Source organism: Empidonax traillii, unplaced genomic scaffold (genome assembly GCF_003031625.1).
Source record: "Empidonax traillii isolate 1590-97213 ecotype Southwest subspecies unplaced genomic scaffold, ASM303162v1 scaffold60:size2069287, whole genome shotgun sequence".
Lineage (NCBI taxonomy): Eukaryota > Metazoa > Chordata > Aves > Passeriformes > Tyrannidae > Empidonax > Empidonax traillii.
Window position 1 is genome coordinate 1,022,993 of NW_020955253.1, and position 15,062 is coordinate 1,038,054.

Genomic DNA, 15,062 nt, shown 5'->3' on the forward strand with positions numbered 1-15,062 from the left:
AGACTGTTTCTTCCACATTCAATTAAGAAGCACACTCTTTTCAACCACCTTTTCTGAACTTTGTCAAAGGCTAACATTAAGTTTAGACTGACGCCTCCTAGCACGCTCAAGGCACCTTCTATACTGTTCTCCCTAGAAATCTCCTGGACACCTGTCCTGCATTTCCTTGGAGTCCCTTTTCTACCATCAGTCTCATCACCCCCTGTAAGCTTTCTGATTTTTCAAACCCTAACCTTAGCCACAGAGACAAACCCTAGCCTGAAGCTGGATTCATGTTACTTTCAAATTCTGTTATGGGCTAAAGGCATCATGCCTTAAAAGAGAAGGTAAGAATGTAGCATTGGTCCTGTTAATGTTTTAATAATCTAATGGTGCAATTTGCTCCATTAATGCAGAAAGAATACTCTAACAATACACTTAAAATCTACAGTTAAAATTGTATATAAACTTCATTGTTCCTTCTCAGTTTCTGTGGTGCTGTGCTCACCTGCTGTATGTCCCACTGGGTGCTAAGGTCGACAACTTCCATCTTCCATAAAAGGAGTGTGTCAGAAATGGAGGTGTTATGAGTCATTGGCCTCCCGTTTCTTTTGATGGAAAAAGTTTAATGTTCACAGTAGGAGTCTCTCTCCCCTCTGATTTGGGATCTGCGTGGGTTTTCTTACTATAGTTGGCATTCTTCTCATTGCTAAAGTCTGAAATTTGCCCCACAGCCTCCTACAGCTTCCTTCAACATAAAAAGCCACTGATACAGTAGGGTAGTTAGGCTTTTACCATATATAGTGTACACAGGCCACGCTCAACCCAGTCAGGCAACACCCACTTGATCACTAGATGATTTTCATGCACACATACACACACACACAAAAAATACAATCTGAAACAAATTAAAATCAGGTCATGTCAAGACAAGCCCAGACAGCTCCTGAGACCCTGCACTGTCAAGTCACAATGGAGTTTCTGGCCTTTTACTTGTATTGGCAAAATCCTATTTACTGAGCTACTTCTGAATGCACTGAAAAAAAACCAATACAGTGAATAGTGTCTCACTGGTACAAGGTCTTTGCTCTTCTGTGCCTTATCCTCCATTTGGGAACGAGTCACACCTTTTGGAATAACTTTTCCTTAGTCATGCCCCAAGGCTTATGTCAGACCAGGCTGGACGTGCTCTCGGTGCCCTCACATAATGTGCTCCCTATAAGCCACCCCTGAAGTTCTGCCTTGGTGGTCTTTTTTTCTACCTTTAGTCTTACCATCCCTGTAGACATTTGTATTTAGCAAACCCTAATTCTAACCTGAACTCAAGTCTTTTGGAAATCAAAGTAGACTGTATTGACATCATCATCATCATCCCCATATTAGCCCAACCCTTTACAGCCCCTTTGAAAAACCTTTTATCAGAATTGTAAAGCCATATTTTCCTCAACAGAATGCTGACTCTTCCCAAATAAATCAGAACTACCCAGATGTCCCCTAATTTTGTTTCTTATCATAGTTTCTAGTAATTTGCCCAACACGCATCAGACTTAGATTCCTACTATTTCCCAGATTTTCCCTGGAATCTTTTTAAAGAATTGATGTCACATCTGCCGCCTTCCAGAAGCAAGGCAATTTTAAGCAATAGGTTACACCCTGCAGTGAGTAATTCAGCTCTTTTGTCCTTGAGTTCCTTTAGAAATTTGGAGTGAATACTATACAGTCCTGGTGATTTTCACTTTATCTATTTATTCCATAATCTCTTCTACAGTAATTTCATTTTCAGACTGCTCTTCAGACGAGTCCCCCACCAAGAAGGGTTCTGGTTTTGGAATCTTTCCAGTTCCTTCTACAGCGAACACCAATGCAAAGGGTTCACTTAACTTCTCTGCAATGACCTTGTTTCTCTGAGTACTCTTTCATGACCTGAAAATGAACTGGTCGTACAGATTCTAGCAAAATTCCTGCCTCTGATGTGTTTCATAGCGAAAAGGATTATTAATTTTGATTCCTTTGTTAGTGATTATCCATATGCTTTTTTGGTCTGCCTTATTATGTTTTCACATTTAACCTCACAGCATTTGTACCTCCTTCTTCTTGTGTCACTGGAATATGACTTCAGCATTTTCAAAGATGGCTTTTTGCTTGTAACAACCTTACTTACCCTGCTGGTTAATTACACCAGCTTCCTTTTGCCCTTTCTGAAGTCTTTCTTAAGAGAAAGTATGTATTCCTACTATAATATTCATAAATAGGTTCTTTGGTGCCTGTACAGAGCTGAGACTCTGAGCTGCCATTCACTTCCTTCTAACAAAATTTGTCTTTCTTACTCCATTACTCTTTTCTGAATTAAAATGAAGCTGTAGAGAAGAAGTGCCTGGATGCAAGCCCCTTGCTGTTCATTGACCATGATCTTATCTAGATGTTGTTGAAGGAGATTCCTGGCAGGGTCCCCTTCCTCAGAGCTGGGTCTAGAGAGAACAGAGAAATAAAAATATGGGGGAATGTGTGCATGTGCTCTTCGAGGACTCTGTGTTCTTACCTGCCCTTGTTTTTTTCCCCCTAGTCCTATGGATAATTAATTCACACAGTTGCCTGTGCTTCCCTCCCTCATAGCACTATCGGTTTCAGTGAACAGTTGTCCCCATTTATATTATTGTGGCACTCTACTGACATCATCTCTGGAATGACAATGGTGATCAGAGTGATGCTCTGCACAGTAAGGCTACAGATATATGTATGCCTCAGGCGTCCCTGCCTGAAGCACCAGGGACAACTCTTCATGATATCTGCTCAGTGACCCAGCTGTGTCATGAGTCTGGCACACACAGGGTCAGCAGGACCAAGGGGAGTGGCTCTGTCCTGAGGCTTCCATGCAGAAGTCAGTTGTGAAGGCTGCAGTGAATGATTAAAGCATTGAGCAGAAAGGAGGTGTAGGGTTCTCCTCTCATCAGCCTCACATAAGAGACCCTGCATGCCTTGGGTAACTCAGATGCCAGTCAGGCTCATAAGAAGATCCATTGCTCAGGGCAATGACCTGCTTGTCTGAATCATACAATACCCTTGGGTACAGGGGAAATGACTGTCTGGTCTGGGAAATCTGTACCACGTCTAACACAGTTCAATTACAGCATTAAAAAATCAATGACTTTTCAAAATAATCAGGTGTAGAAATAGTAACAGGCTGGGGTTCTTCTCACTTCCTTTTCATGGTACTTTTTAACAACTTTTGTTCTGAGATTTTTTAGTACTCATATTTCTCTGCAAACTAATTCAGAAACCTTTTGAAGAAGAGCTGGGGAAAAGTCAAAAATACTTCAGCCAAAAGGTGAAATTCAAAAGATACAACATTTCTCTGTGCCATGGCACTTTCCAACTGATGGAAAACAGTAAGAAAATTGAAAGCTAGGGTCCTGCCTACTATTTTAATTTAAAAAATATTGTTGAATGTGAAAAGAAACATGTAGGATTAACCCATTCTGGCATATTCTAAATTTGAGATCAAAGAGATAAGCTTGTCGCAGTGGGGTCCCACAGAAGTTGGGGAGATAAAATTCCTGAGGCTTTGATCAGCTTTGGCTGATCCTGAGCTGTCATTCAGTGGTTTATATCCTTGGAATATATAGTCATGGTTACAGTATGTTTCTCCTTTAGATATCTGCTCTGCAGAAAGTAAAGTATTTTAAGCTCTTTTGTAAGATCACAAATAAAGATTAAGATCTTGCATAGCATAAATACTGGCCTTTATTTATTTGTTCTCTAGCAGTGAGGCACCACTATTATGGTGGGATTTCTCCTTTATCAGTACACTTCCTATATCCCATTTCCAGCACTATCCATTTGAGCCATAGCTATCTTACTTATTTTTGTTCCGTGCATTAGTATTTGCCAGCGGGTGGCCATGAGTACAACAGAAATTCTGTGCAAGCAGTCAGTACTTCTGACAAGGTTTTCTTGGTTCTACTGCTGTTGAATTATCAGGAGAATAGAGCAGAAAAACATTTTTAGAAAGCTGTGTTTGATGCCAAGTGGAAACAATGACTACCTCCATCAAAAGCCCTTTCTTTACTGGGTACCTGATGCACTACAACTAGCTAAATATAAATGATTCTATTAATATTTTTACAGCTTCAGGCTTTGAGAATAAAAGCATTAGCTCTTATGGGCCGTAGTAGTTCTTATACAATCTGCAGCTCATTTCAGCAGCTATCATCTTTCATTTGTCAGCCCAGAAAAATTGACAAACACAATCCAATGGCTGTTATTGACTGCAAAAGCTGCTATTTTCCTGGTAATTATCTTAGTTCACGCCACAAGTCTAAATTTAAATAATTCAAATTCTTTTGAAGTTATATGAGTCTTCGCTGTTTTGTTCCTCTGCGTTATGCTTGACAAATTTACGTACTATTTAATATTTCTTTTTTTTTTTTTAATATACAAGGAAATTATTCTTGTCAAGCTATTCTGTAAAAACATAGTTTTGGAGTAAGAATTTACTCATGGAAGCATATTGTTGTCTTTGCATAAGCAGAAATTCTGAGTCAGCTCCCTTTTCCAATAGGTTAAGATTTGACTTTATTTGTCTTGTTATTTTAGGGTCTTTCTGATTCACTTAGTTCGCTTTAAATAGTACTTAAAATTCACTTTTAATCCACACAATATAAAAAAAAAAACAATATTTTTCTGTAAATAACAATTCACACTTTCACACTAACATTTATTAGTTCAATCTTTAAGAAAACCATCAACTATCAGAAGATTGGGAATAAAATAATCAGAAGTGGTAATTATGAAAGCATTGTGGAAAGAAGAGCTTTGATAAACAAACAGTATAATAGTAACGAAGGGGACAGTGGAAATTAATGTTTGATAATGATAAGGGAAGTGCTCACAGCAGCAAGCCTGACAGAGCTGAAGAAGCTTTTGGACAATGCTCTTAGGCACACGGTGCGACTCTTGGGGTTGGTCCCGTGCAGGGCTGAGAGTTGGACTTGAGGACCTTTGTGGGTCCCTTTGAACTCAGCAGATTCTATGATTCTGTGATTCTGTATATCTGGAGTTGCATTTCTTTGCAAAATTAAGGGCAAAATTATTTCTTTACAAACATTTCTGATTCTATAATTTGGAGTCAGAATAATGTCAGAGAGGCTGCTCTGTCATTAAAAGACTGAAAAAGAGACTGCTTTTTTAATTCCAAAATATCTAAAAATACAGCGTTCTAAACATGATAAATGGTAGACACTTAATTAGGTGAACTTTATTTGGATAAAAATTGAATTTTAAATTATCTTGAAATATAGGCTTGTAAAATGTAGAAGTGTTCAAACATTCCTGAAAATGAGTAAGGTAGATTACATGATGACATGATGAAAAACAATGGAAAGGTCAGCTTAGACTAGGACAGATCAGAGTAACATAAAAAAATGTTTTAATATAGTGTATATATATGTTAGCATAATATATGTAGTGTGTCATAGTCAATTTTAAGCCAATGATAGCTAATTTCTGCAAATGCATCACTAAGGAATTTATCTTGGAAGCATAGGAAATACCACAGACTACACAAATCTGAGACTCCAGCATTCTACTGCCTGCTCCCTGAAGTACGTGTAAACATTCTATGGGATACACTAATGAAATAAAACATCTGTGGGTATATTTTCTTCCCATGCTTTAGGTAATTTATGTTTGTTTTATAACTTGAATCATGAGAGTTTATATCCCTCATAGATTTTAATACTATCTAAAATAACCCTTGCTATTCTTATTATTCATGTAACAGCATAATCTTTTATTTAAGCCCTATTTAGCTCTTGTCTCTAAGATGTCTTTCAGACATGAGTTTTCAGGCTAATTATGTATCGAGAAAATATTTCTTTTTATCACTACTTTGTGTGACATTTTTTTGTTTCTCAGTGTCTTGTATGGTGAAAAAAGGTTAATAAAGACATGTGTTTTACTTAGTCATAAACTTTGTATATGTCTACTATGGCAGGATGTCACTTATCTCCATTTTCCTCCTAACATGGAAGCATCTAATTTCCTCTGCTGCCTTCCATTCCACTGTTTCACCTTCTGTTGTATTCTTTCAAACCCTGGCAGTATTTAAGAGATGCTGATGGAAATGTGTCATCTTGCAGTGTTTCAGAATAGCAGATATTTTCAGAATAGCAAAGATATTTTATATCAATTTCTCCATGTCGTGGCCAACAAATCTAATTCTTGGGACTCTTCTCAGGACTGGGTTTATGTGCAGTTGTCCACTAGAGTGCAGGCTGAGACCAAAAAACTCATTTTGTTCCTGTCACAAACTGACTTTGAACCCAGGTGTCTTAATGTAAATTGTTAGTATATTAAAGCACTGCACCTTCTAGCTTCAGCTGTGAGTATGTATACCGATATCAAACTTGATGGAAATAGCTTGTGAAGCTTAGTGACCTAAGGTGGTAATAATAAAGTATTCTGGAACCTGGATAACATTTTATTCTGTCACTATGGTTTTCTTGCTCTAGTGACATCAACTAATTTCTACTGCGTTATAGAAAATCTCTGTATCTGGCTTTTCAGCTAGTCTCCATTTCCTCACACTGCTCTTACCCTTCTCTGTCAGACTGAATTTCTTTCAGAGACAAAATATTGTTCTGTATTGATTCCACTGTGCTAGCTAATTTCAGTTTCTCATCCTGCAGACCAGCTGAAGTGCTGTACAAAATATTGAAAAATTTTCTAACACAAAATGCACGGATAAATTGACCCATATAATATCTCCCAACAAGAATCCCCCACTCTCTAATCCTTTAAAAGACCATTAAAGTCAATTTAACAGACTCTGCATGGAAACATTTTTATTCTAAAAAGTTGTACTAACAAGACTAGCCAGTTTTCACAAAGCCCATAAAATTCTTATAACTTTTGGCCTGTTTTTTATTTTGCTTGTGTAAGACATTCATCTTCTGTGGAAAAATGCTCACCCCAGAAGACATATATACCAGCAGAGAGATTTGGTGTTCTCCTTGTTACTGTCCCTGTAGAACCTACTGAATTTTTTGCAGAAGTAAAAGGCAGTTTTTTAGTTTACTTTCCTGTAAATGAATACTGTATATAATTTTCCTTGTGCTTTCGCAGTTTTGAAAAAAAGTAAAGCACATCTGTTATTTATTTTCTTTATCTCCCTAGGCTGCTGTGAAGACTGGCCTCAAAAGACAGTCCTTCTTCAGTACTTTGAACCCTCAAAACATTCTGTTGTATTCTTAGAAAAAGGAATTGGATATATCTAAGTAATGTCTCTCTCCCCTTTCCACAGTCTACAGCTCACCCATCTTTGAATTGCTTAATGACTCCTGCTTCAAAAATCACATCCCGATATTTGCTTTCTTTACCTAATCGTCTCTTTTCTATAGCACAAAGCTCCTCATTTACCATATACTGTCTTTGCCACCTGAGTCAATGCCTTCCTAAAGTGAATGTGTTTTTATTTATAACGGTTTTAAAGTTACAAGAGCATTAAAAAAATATGGATACAAACTGAAAGATAAAAAAATAATCTTGGTAGAAGCAAGTGCTCAGCTTGGGTTATTTCAGTCTGAACAAATCATCTTTGTCTGATGTAGACAACTAAAAGCAGAATCTCATAATAGGAAAGTGCCAGGAAATATTGAAAAGGAATCATGCTGTCAACTCTGCTTATGAAATAAATTAGGTTTACTAATGGTTATATTTCCCCTCATATCTACAGAGGGAGCACAGAGTTCCCATTCTTCCAAGTTAGGATGTCAAATGTATTTCCTGACAGCTCCAGCTCACTTTTCATTATTGATAAGTTAGAGCAGCGTGGCTGTTAGCTGCTCTTCTGTAATTACTTCAGTGGGTTTAGGAAGCAGCTGGAACTTAAAAGAGGTGAAAAGTACTCACATATAATGTGATAGTGAAAGTGGCACCTGATCTCCCTCTGCCCTGATGCCAAGCTAACACTCAGGATGATACAAAATGAAGGCATCGTGCCCCCTGTCTCATAGTTCTCTTACTGCCATGTCCTAGGGATGGAGCAGTTATTACTGAGGAAGGGAAATGCCTTTGATGCTGATTTGGGGAACTGAGAATATTGGCAAACTTGAAAGGCAAGTAGGTCAAAGGGATCTCAGTGAAGTGAGATACAGGACAAACCCGGGGTGAGTGTAGGAGTTCTTTTTATTTCTTGTAACTTAGTTTAATTTAGCAAGCTAAAGCAGTGTATCTGAGAATCCTGAGATATTGTCTTTCCCCCCTGTCCCAATCCACAGGTTAGCTGAAAGGGTAATTCATCTCTTATCACAGAATGGAGTTAGCACATTTTCTTAAAACCTTCCATGCTAAATCCCAAATAAAGATGTAAGAAAATGATTCTGCATAGCAGCTCTTGTATGAAGATTTAAGTATTATCACACTGTAATAATGAAATCTAAAGATACAGTTAAGATAAATGACAAGAAATTATACATTAAAAAAAAAGGAAATTTCTCTACAGAGGAAATCTAAAGCTTATCATAAATGAAAAAGAATTTGAGAGGAACAAGAACAAACTTGGACAGAAATTTTGCTAAGGTTATAGAAGACAAACATATATGGCATTTGTATTGGGAGAAGAAATGGAAAGACTACTAACAGCAAACTAGTTGTCCAGATGGGAAGGTGTATGTGTATTCAATATCATTTGTATGGAAGAGTAAAGGTTTCTGTCTTCAGAATGTGTCTGATGTAGTGATTACAGGTAATCTTATTGTCCAGTTGGAGTTTTTGCAAGCTAACACACTGCAACAGATTTTGGGACTTGAGGAAAGTTCATGGAGGTAAGTGTGAAAAGCTACCTCATCATGATAGGAAAATCATGCCAAATCAGAAGGGATGGAAATAGAAAATAATCTTCTTAGATATTAAAAATAGCCTTGAAAAATAAGGGGAAGGTAACAGAAGAAATAAAAAGCTGTGAAGTACGTAGGCAGGTGCTGAGTACAGAAGCAGCATGCCAAGAAAGTGAAATTTTATACTGAGAGCAGAAAATTAATTTCTCACTTCTAATTAGGAAATATCTGTGATCATGACTAGGATGGGTGGGCAAAGAAGGTAATTCATATTTTGAAAGAAAACACTATGATTGCCAGAGGATTTGCAGTCTGAGACTTTCTGTCTCAGTTTACTTTCCCAAGGACAGCTTAGCAAGATTATCTGGGATTTCCAGTTTTGGATGGAGATAGGAAAAAATATCACGTGCAATATCCTCTAGCATCTTCTAGTTTTTCTAGCACCCATTTTTATCCTGTTATCCTGGTTTCAGCTGGGCTAAAGTTAATTTTTTTCTTAGTAGCTGGTACAGTGCTGTGTTTTGGATTCCATATGAGAATTTTACTAGCTTACATAAAACAGAGAATTTGGATGCAAGGGCAGGTATGAATGGAACAAGGAGTTTCAAAAGTAGAGAGGACTGGTCAGAGACTTAGATACAAACATTAAAGAAATGTAAACAGAGAAAACATCAGCAAAGAACATACAGAAAGAACAAATCTAGGCAGAGAATATACTGATACCAAAGAAACAACGATGTGATCAAGGTACTGCGAAGACAATGTTTGCCTCTAACTAGAACTGTCAATATGAATAAAAAAGAGAACTGTCAAAATTAGGAAAGCACTGTGTGTCTATAAAAATTTTAGGTGAGATGAAAAATAGCTGTAGTGTTAAATATGGATTAGAAGACAGTTTAAAGAGTGTTATTTATATACTCATTTGTTACCCTAGTCAGAATAAAGTGCAAAATTCTGGATTTAGGGAGTTAGTAAACTGCAGAATTTTGAGTCCAGAAGACTGAGAATGGGATACTCAAAATAGTACCTCACTGGGACAGGAAGGAAGCAAGCTTAAATTCAGCACTAGATTCTAGTTTTCAAGGAACAGATGCTACAGAAAGGTAAGATAATACACAAGCCATCAAAATTTAAGAATAGAGAAAAGATTTCCATTAGGACATGAAAAGCATAGAGATATCTTAAGCTTGATTCTGTCAGAGACACTCATCATGCACAAGAATTTCTGGCATTCAATGCTTACAAATCTGTAAAAAGGTAGGCATCTAAACACAAATTACAATGTCCTGAATTTTGGTACCTGAGTTTGAAAATACTAGATTTTTAACAGCCTTCCATCTGCCCCTAAATTACCACGATAACATCCAATTTGGTTTTGATCAAAGCCTGGTAACAAGTCACACTTTCTTACCATCTTTATTAATAAGTAGATACAAAATTATGTAGTACAAAGTTAAAAATCCTGTAGTGATTCTGAAATGCTTATGGCCCCTGTACAAAATGCTACAATATGAAAATCTAGCAGTTTATTGCAGTTCTGTTAATGGGCTGGTTTACTAACAAGATGCTGCAGCTAACCCTGTTTATGTCTTCCACCACAGAGGTTCTAAAATAGTATTTTGTTCACAGTACAAAGCCTGACATTGCAACAAATGTTTTTTGATCAGTGAGGAAGCCACAACTTCATATTCTTGATTAAATTAACTACAGAAATTGAGAACTGTAGCATATACCAGCAGCTGCATTTGTATTTAATGTGTTTTTTGTCTGTAAACAAGTAGAGAAGAAAAAGTTTAACTCAGGCAGAAATTCCTATTTGGAAAAACATTTAGAAGAAGAAACTTGCCTAAAAAGTAATGTTCTTTAACTATGAAATTTATCCTGTCAATGAGCAGTTACTTGTCTGAAAGACAGGTAAGAACCAGATGTTAAGATATAAAGACATATTGTCATACTTATTTATCTGTATTTCTGTCCAAACCTAGTAATTAGTTCCTGAAAAAATCATTCTATTACAGAAAAAGAAAACAGCTCATTAGCAATTTCTTTTTACTTTTCCCTTAAGTTTTGAGCGTGGTCTACCAAACTGCATGCTCCATATCCTGGCAAATAGCAAACATTACTCTCTGAGCCATGACTTATACATATGGTACATTTGGGGAGAGATCTTGCTTGCCAGCAAAGTTAAAAGAGTCTGTTGGCAAGCAGTAAGAAAGAGAAGAGGGGTTCTGAAACCTGGGGGTTCCCAAAACTCAACTTAGTTTGCTTTTATCAAAATTGACAAAAGGTAGATGTGAACATTTCACAAGTAGGAAGCTAAAAATATAAACACCTTGACAGATGGTTATATATTTAGCATGTCTTTCAAATTTATATTGCTCTTCATTAATAAGAGCATCTAAAGTATTTGTAATCAGCTCAGATTGTTTATTGATGTCTATACAGCAAGGTCATGATAATCCATGCTCGAAACCATGTTAAGAAATGAGACACAAAAAAGATAACTTATAAAGACTGTCTGAGGTATCCCAGTCTTCTTGACACACATCCTCCTTCTGTGGAACAAGAGAGTGTTAGATACAAAATTAAAAGAAATTCAGTCTATTTGAGTGCATGTCTGTCTTAACAGAGGTCTGAATGGTTCTGAGACAGATGAAGGGTGCAAATAAGCTTCTAGGTTGCAGAGTTAATGGAGAGGAGGATTCAGAAAGCAGATCCAGAATAGCTGCTGCTTTTGCAGGCAGCTGCCAGAGAAGTCTTAGGGAACCTGCCAGGCAGCATGACTGCCCCACACCTGTGGCAAGTCAAACTACCTACCATCAGCACAACCCTGTGTTTAGACCACTGGATCTTGGCCTAAATCTTACCTAATCTAGGTGTAACCTCCTTGCCAAGTGTGCTTGAAGAAAGAGGCTGTCATGTCAGGTGTGTAGCATATTGTTAGAAGAACAGTCACAACTTGGCCACAAGAGAAGTTTGCAGTACAATTCTTTGAAAAAACAGGGACAAATCAAAATGTATCAAGGTTTCCAGAAGATGTGTCACTTAGCAATCCTATAGGAAGAGTCTACTAAAATTCCACCAAAAGTTTTCCTCCTCAGGCCATATATCAATGTTATATTATAAGAAATGCTGAATGCTGTTAACCAGGTTTTTGGGGTTTGAGGAAGAACAAGACAGAAGAGTCAATAATGTTTGAAAAATTTAAAAAAAAAAAAAAAGTTGAATTAACAGATTGAGATATAATCATAGAATCAACTGGGTTGGAGAAGACCTCAGAGATCATCCTTTAATCCACCACTGCCCTGGTTACTAGACCATGGCACTCAGTGCCACATCCAGTCTCATCTTAAAAACCTCCAGTGACAGTGAATCCACCACCTCCCTGGACAGCCCATTCCAGTGCCTGATTACCCTCTCTGTAAAAAATTTCTTCCTAATATCCAACCTAAACCTTCCATGGCACAGCTTAAGTCCATGCCCTCTTGTCCTACTGCTGATTGCCTGGGGGAAGAGACCGACCCCCACCTGGCTACAACCTCCTCTCAGGGAGTTGTAGAGAGTGATGAGGTCACCCCTGAGCCTCCTCTCTCCAGGCTAAACAACCCCAGCTCCCTCAGCCTCTCCTCAAAGGACTTGTGTTCAAGTCCCTTCACCAACCTCGTTGCTCTTCTCTAGACTTGCTCCAGCACCTCAATGTCCTTCCTGAACTGAGGGGCCCAGAGCTGAACACAGTACTCAAGGTGTGGCCTCACCAGCGCTGAGTACAGGGGAAGGATCACTGCCGTGGTCCTGCTGGCCACACTGTTCCTGATCCAGGCCAGGATGCCAATGGCCTTTTTGGCCACCTGGGCATACTGCTGGCTCATGTTCAGCTTCCTGTCTATCCAAACTCCCAGATCCTTTTCCTCCTGGCTGCTCTCCAGCCACTCTGTGCCCAGCCTGTAGCGCTGCAGGGGGTTGTTGTGGCCAAAGTGCAGGACCCGGCACTTGGCCTTGTTGAACTTCATCCCATTGGAATCAGCCCAACTCTCCAGCTTGTCCAGGTCCCTCTGCAGAGCCCTCCTGCCTTCCAGCAGATCAACACTCTCCCCCAGCTTGGTGTCATCTGCAAATTTGCTAATGGTACACTCACAGTGCCCTCATCCAGATCATCAGTAATGATATTACACAGGACTGGGCCCAACTCTGATGCCTGGGGGACAGCACTAGTGACCGGCTGCCAGCAGTACTTTCAAATTATTATGGAAGCTTATTTGCTAAGCATGATGAAAACATCTAAGTTTTGGATTTCAAAAAATATATCATTCTTACCTAATTTTATAGAAAGTTGAAAACTCCACTCTGAAATTAAAAACCTCATTGCTTAGTAATATAAGCAGTTACTTTGCAGTGTATATTTTTTTCTTGTAGAATGGGAAAGAGAAGGGAGCAAGAATCTTTGTTTTTTGAGAAACGGGAATGGTATTACTTTGAATTTGGTTCTGGCTTGTTTATAGGTATTAGCTGGAAAATGTGATAAGTTCAGAGGAGGGTTTGTAAGAACTCCGGTGTTCACAGAACAGAAAATCATTCACTATGTATGATCAGCACAAAAGCACCAAATTTTAAAGATTAGTAGGTGTTATGGTCTGTCCTCAGAATCGTAATTATGAAAAATAACAAATTTGGCATGCGTAATTGCAGCACTATCTACTATAATTCACATTTCAAGAGTGCAGAAACAGATATACAGAGAGTAGAGAACTTTTTGAATCATGCTATTTTTTCTTCAGATTAATTAAATGAGTGTTCCATAACTCTCTACATGATCAGTCATAGTCAGGTCTTTCATTTTACGTCCAGGCTTATGCTTTCCTGAGTGATGCTACTTTCATTAAATTTGTTTTCTTTTTCTTGCATTTAAACAGTTCCTTTTCATTCATTAACAAACTGTACATGAACATGTGTTGTCCATATGAAATTGTGATAATAGGAGTCTTGCAAATGGAAATAGCTATATGTTTTCCCACTCAGAGGGCTGAAAAACTTGTCAGTTGAAATATAACAGGCTGCTTTTGCCAAGTTTTTTTGTTACAAATAGGAATATCTGTGAAATTAAGTAACATTTTCATATTTGATGGTTTGTCAGTTGATTCAAAAAAAGAAAAAGATAGCTATCTGATACAGCAATGTAAATATGAAAACATATTAGCAGTGTGTTCCTCTGTTTTGATCACTACAGGACCTCTCTATTTTGGCATAACTTCAAAAATAACTCTGAGCATAGCAGGCTCCTTGATTTAGCTGTCTTCTTGCACACATGTTGGTGTAGTAAGGCATACCCACTCGTGCAATTTGCTGTGCATAGGGTCAATGAGGGGGAACTATAAAGACAGCTTCCAGGATAGGACTGCTATGTGCTCAGCTTCCAAAAAAAGTCCTGTTACCAACCTGAAGCATCTTCCTGGATGAAGAGGAGGCTGCAGGAAACCACTCTCTCAGCCATGTCTGCTGACTACATTGAGATCAATGGTGCAGCTCACACGCAGTGCGAACCCACGGCTTGTGCGCACAAACCCCTCTTGGGGATGCTCTCAAAGGCAAGCGTTTTCCTTTTGTCCATCACTGAGTTTGCTGCACCTGTCACCGCCTCCAGTGGGAACTGAATTGGTCACGTACGGCTGGGTTTGGGCAGTTTTCACTTGATGCCTTGCAGCCCCACAGAGCAAACATGTGTACTGTGCTCCCATTTGAGCGCTTCCATAAAGGCAGGCCCCTGTGGCAGCCAGCCAGCCAGGATAGGGAGCTCTCACAGAAGGAAGACAAACACACCACACCAACATTTTATATTTATTATTATACTGCTTATTTTGCACTGTAAATGGACAATATACATGTTCAACTACCTGTGCATCCTGGGAGACTTCTAAAACCTGGCAGCAGCTGGTGGTATTAATAAACCATAACTCACTTTACACATCAATTTCATATCCAGAGAAAAAGAAAAAAAAACCCACGATTTTTAGACATCTTAATATGTTAATGTCAAGCTTTAATGAATAGTATTTACCTCAAGAGCGTGAGCATGGCGAAAGCCCTCATGCTTGTGTCAAAGCATAACGTTAGGAATAGCATCTGTCAGAATACTGAAAACCCCACAGACAGATATTCGAGTAACCCGTTTACACGTGGTGGAGGCTCTCGCAGCAGCCCCGAGGGTGCCCGTGGCCTCCCCCGGGCCTGCAGGACCAGCCCTCGGGCGCACCC

General features: G+C 38.6%; 1 long non-coding RNA gene across 1 annotated transcript; it reads right to left on the minus strand.

Annotated features, from left to right (window-relative positions):
* Positions 1 to 467: 467 nt before the first annotated feature.
* On the minus strand, positions 468 to 14,949 carry LOC114055596. The gene is made up of 3 exons (XR_003570771.1): positions 14,866 to 14,949; positions 2,519 to 2,657; positions 468 to 2,447 (listed from the first exon to the last, which is right to left on the minus strand). It is a non-coding gene; the product is annotated as an uncharacterized LOC114055596 (long non-coding RNA).
* Positions 14,950 to 15,062: the final 113 nt, after the last annotated feature.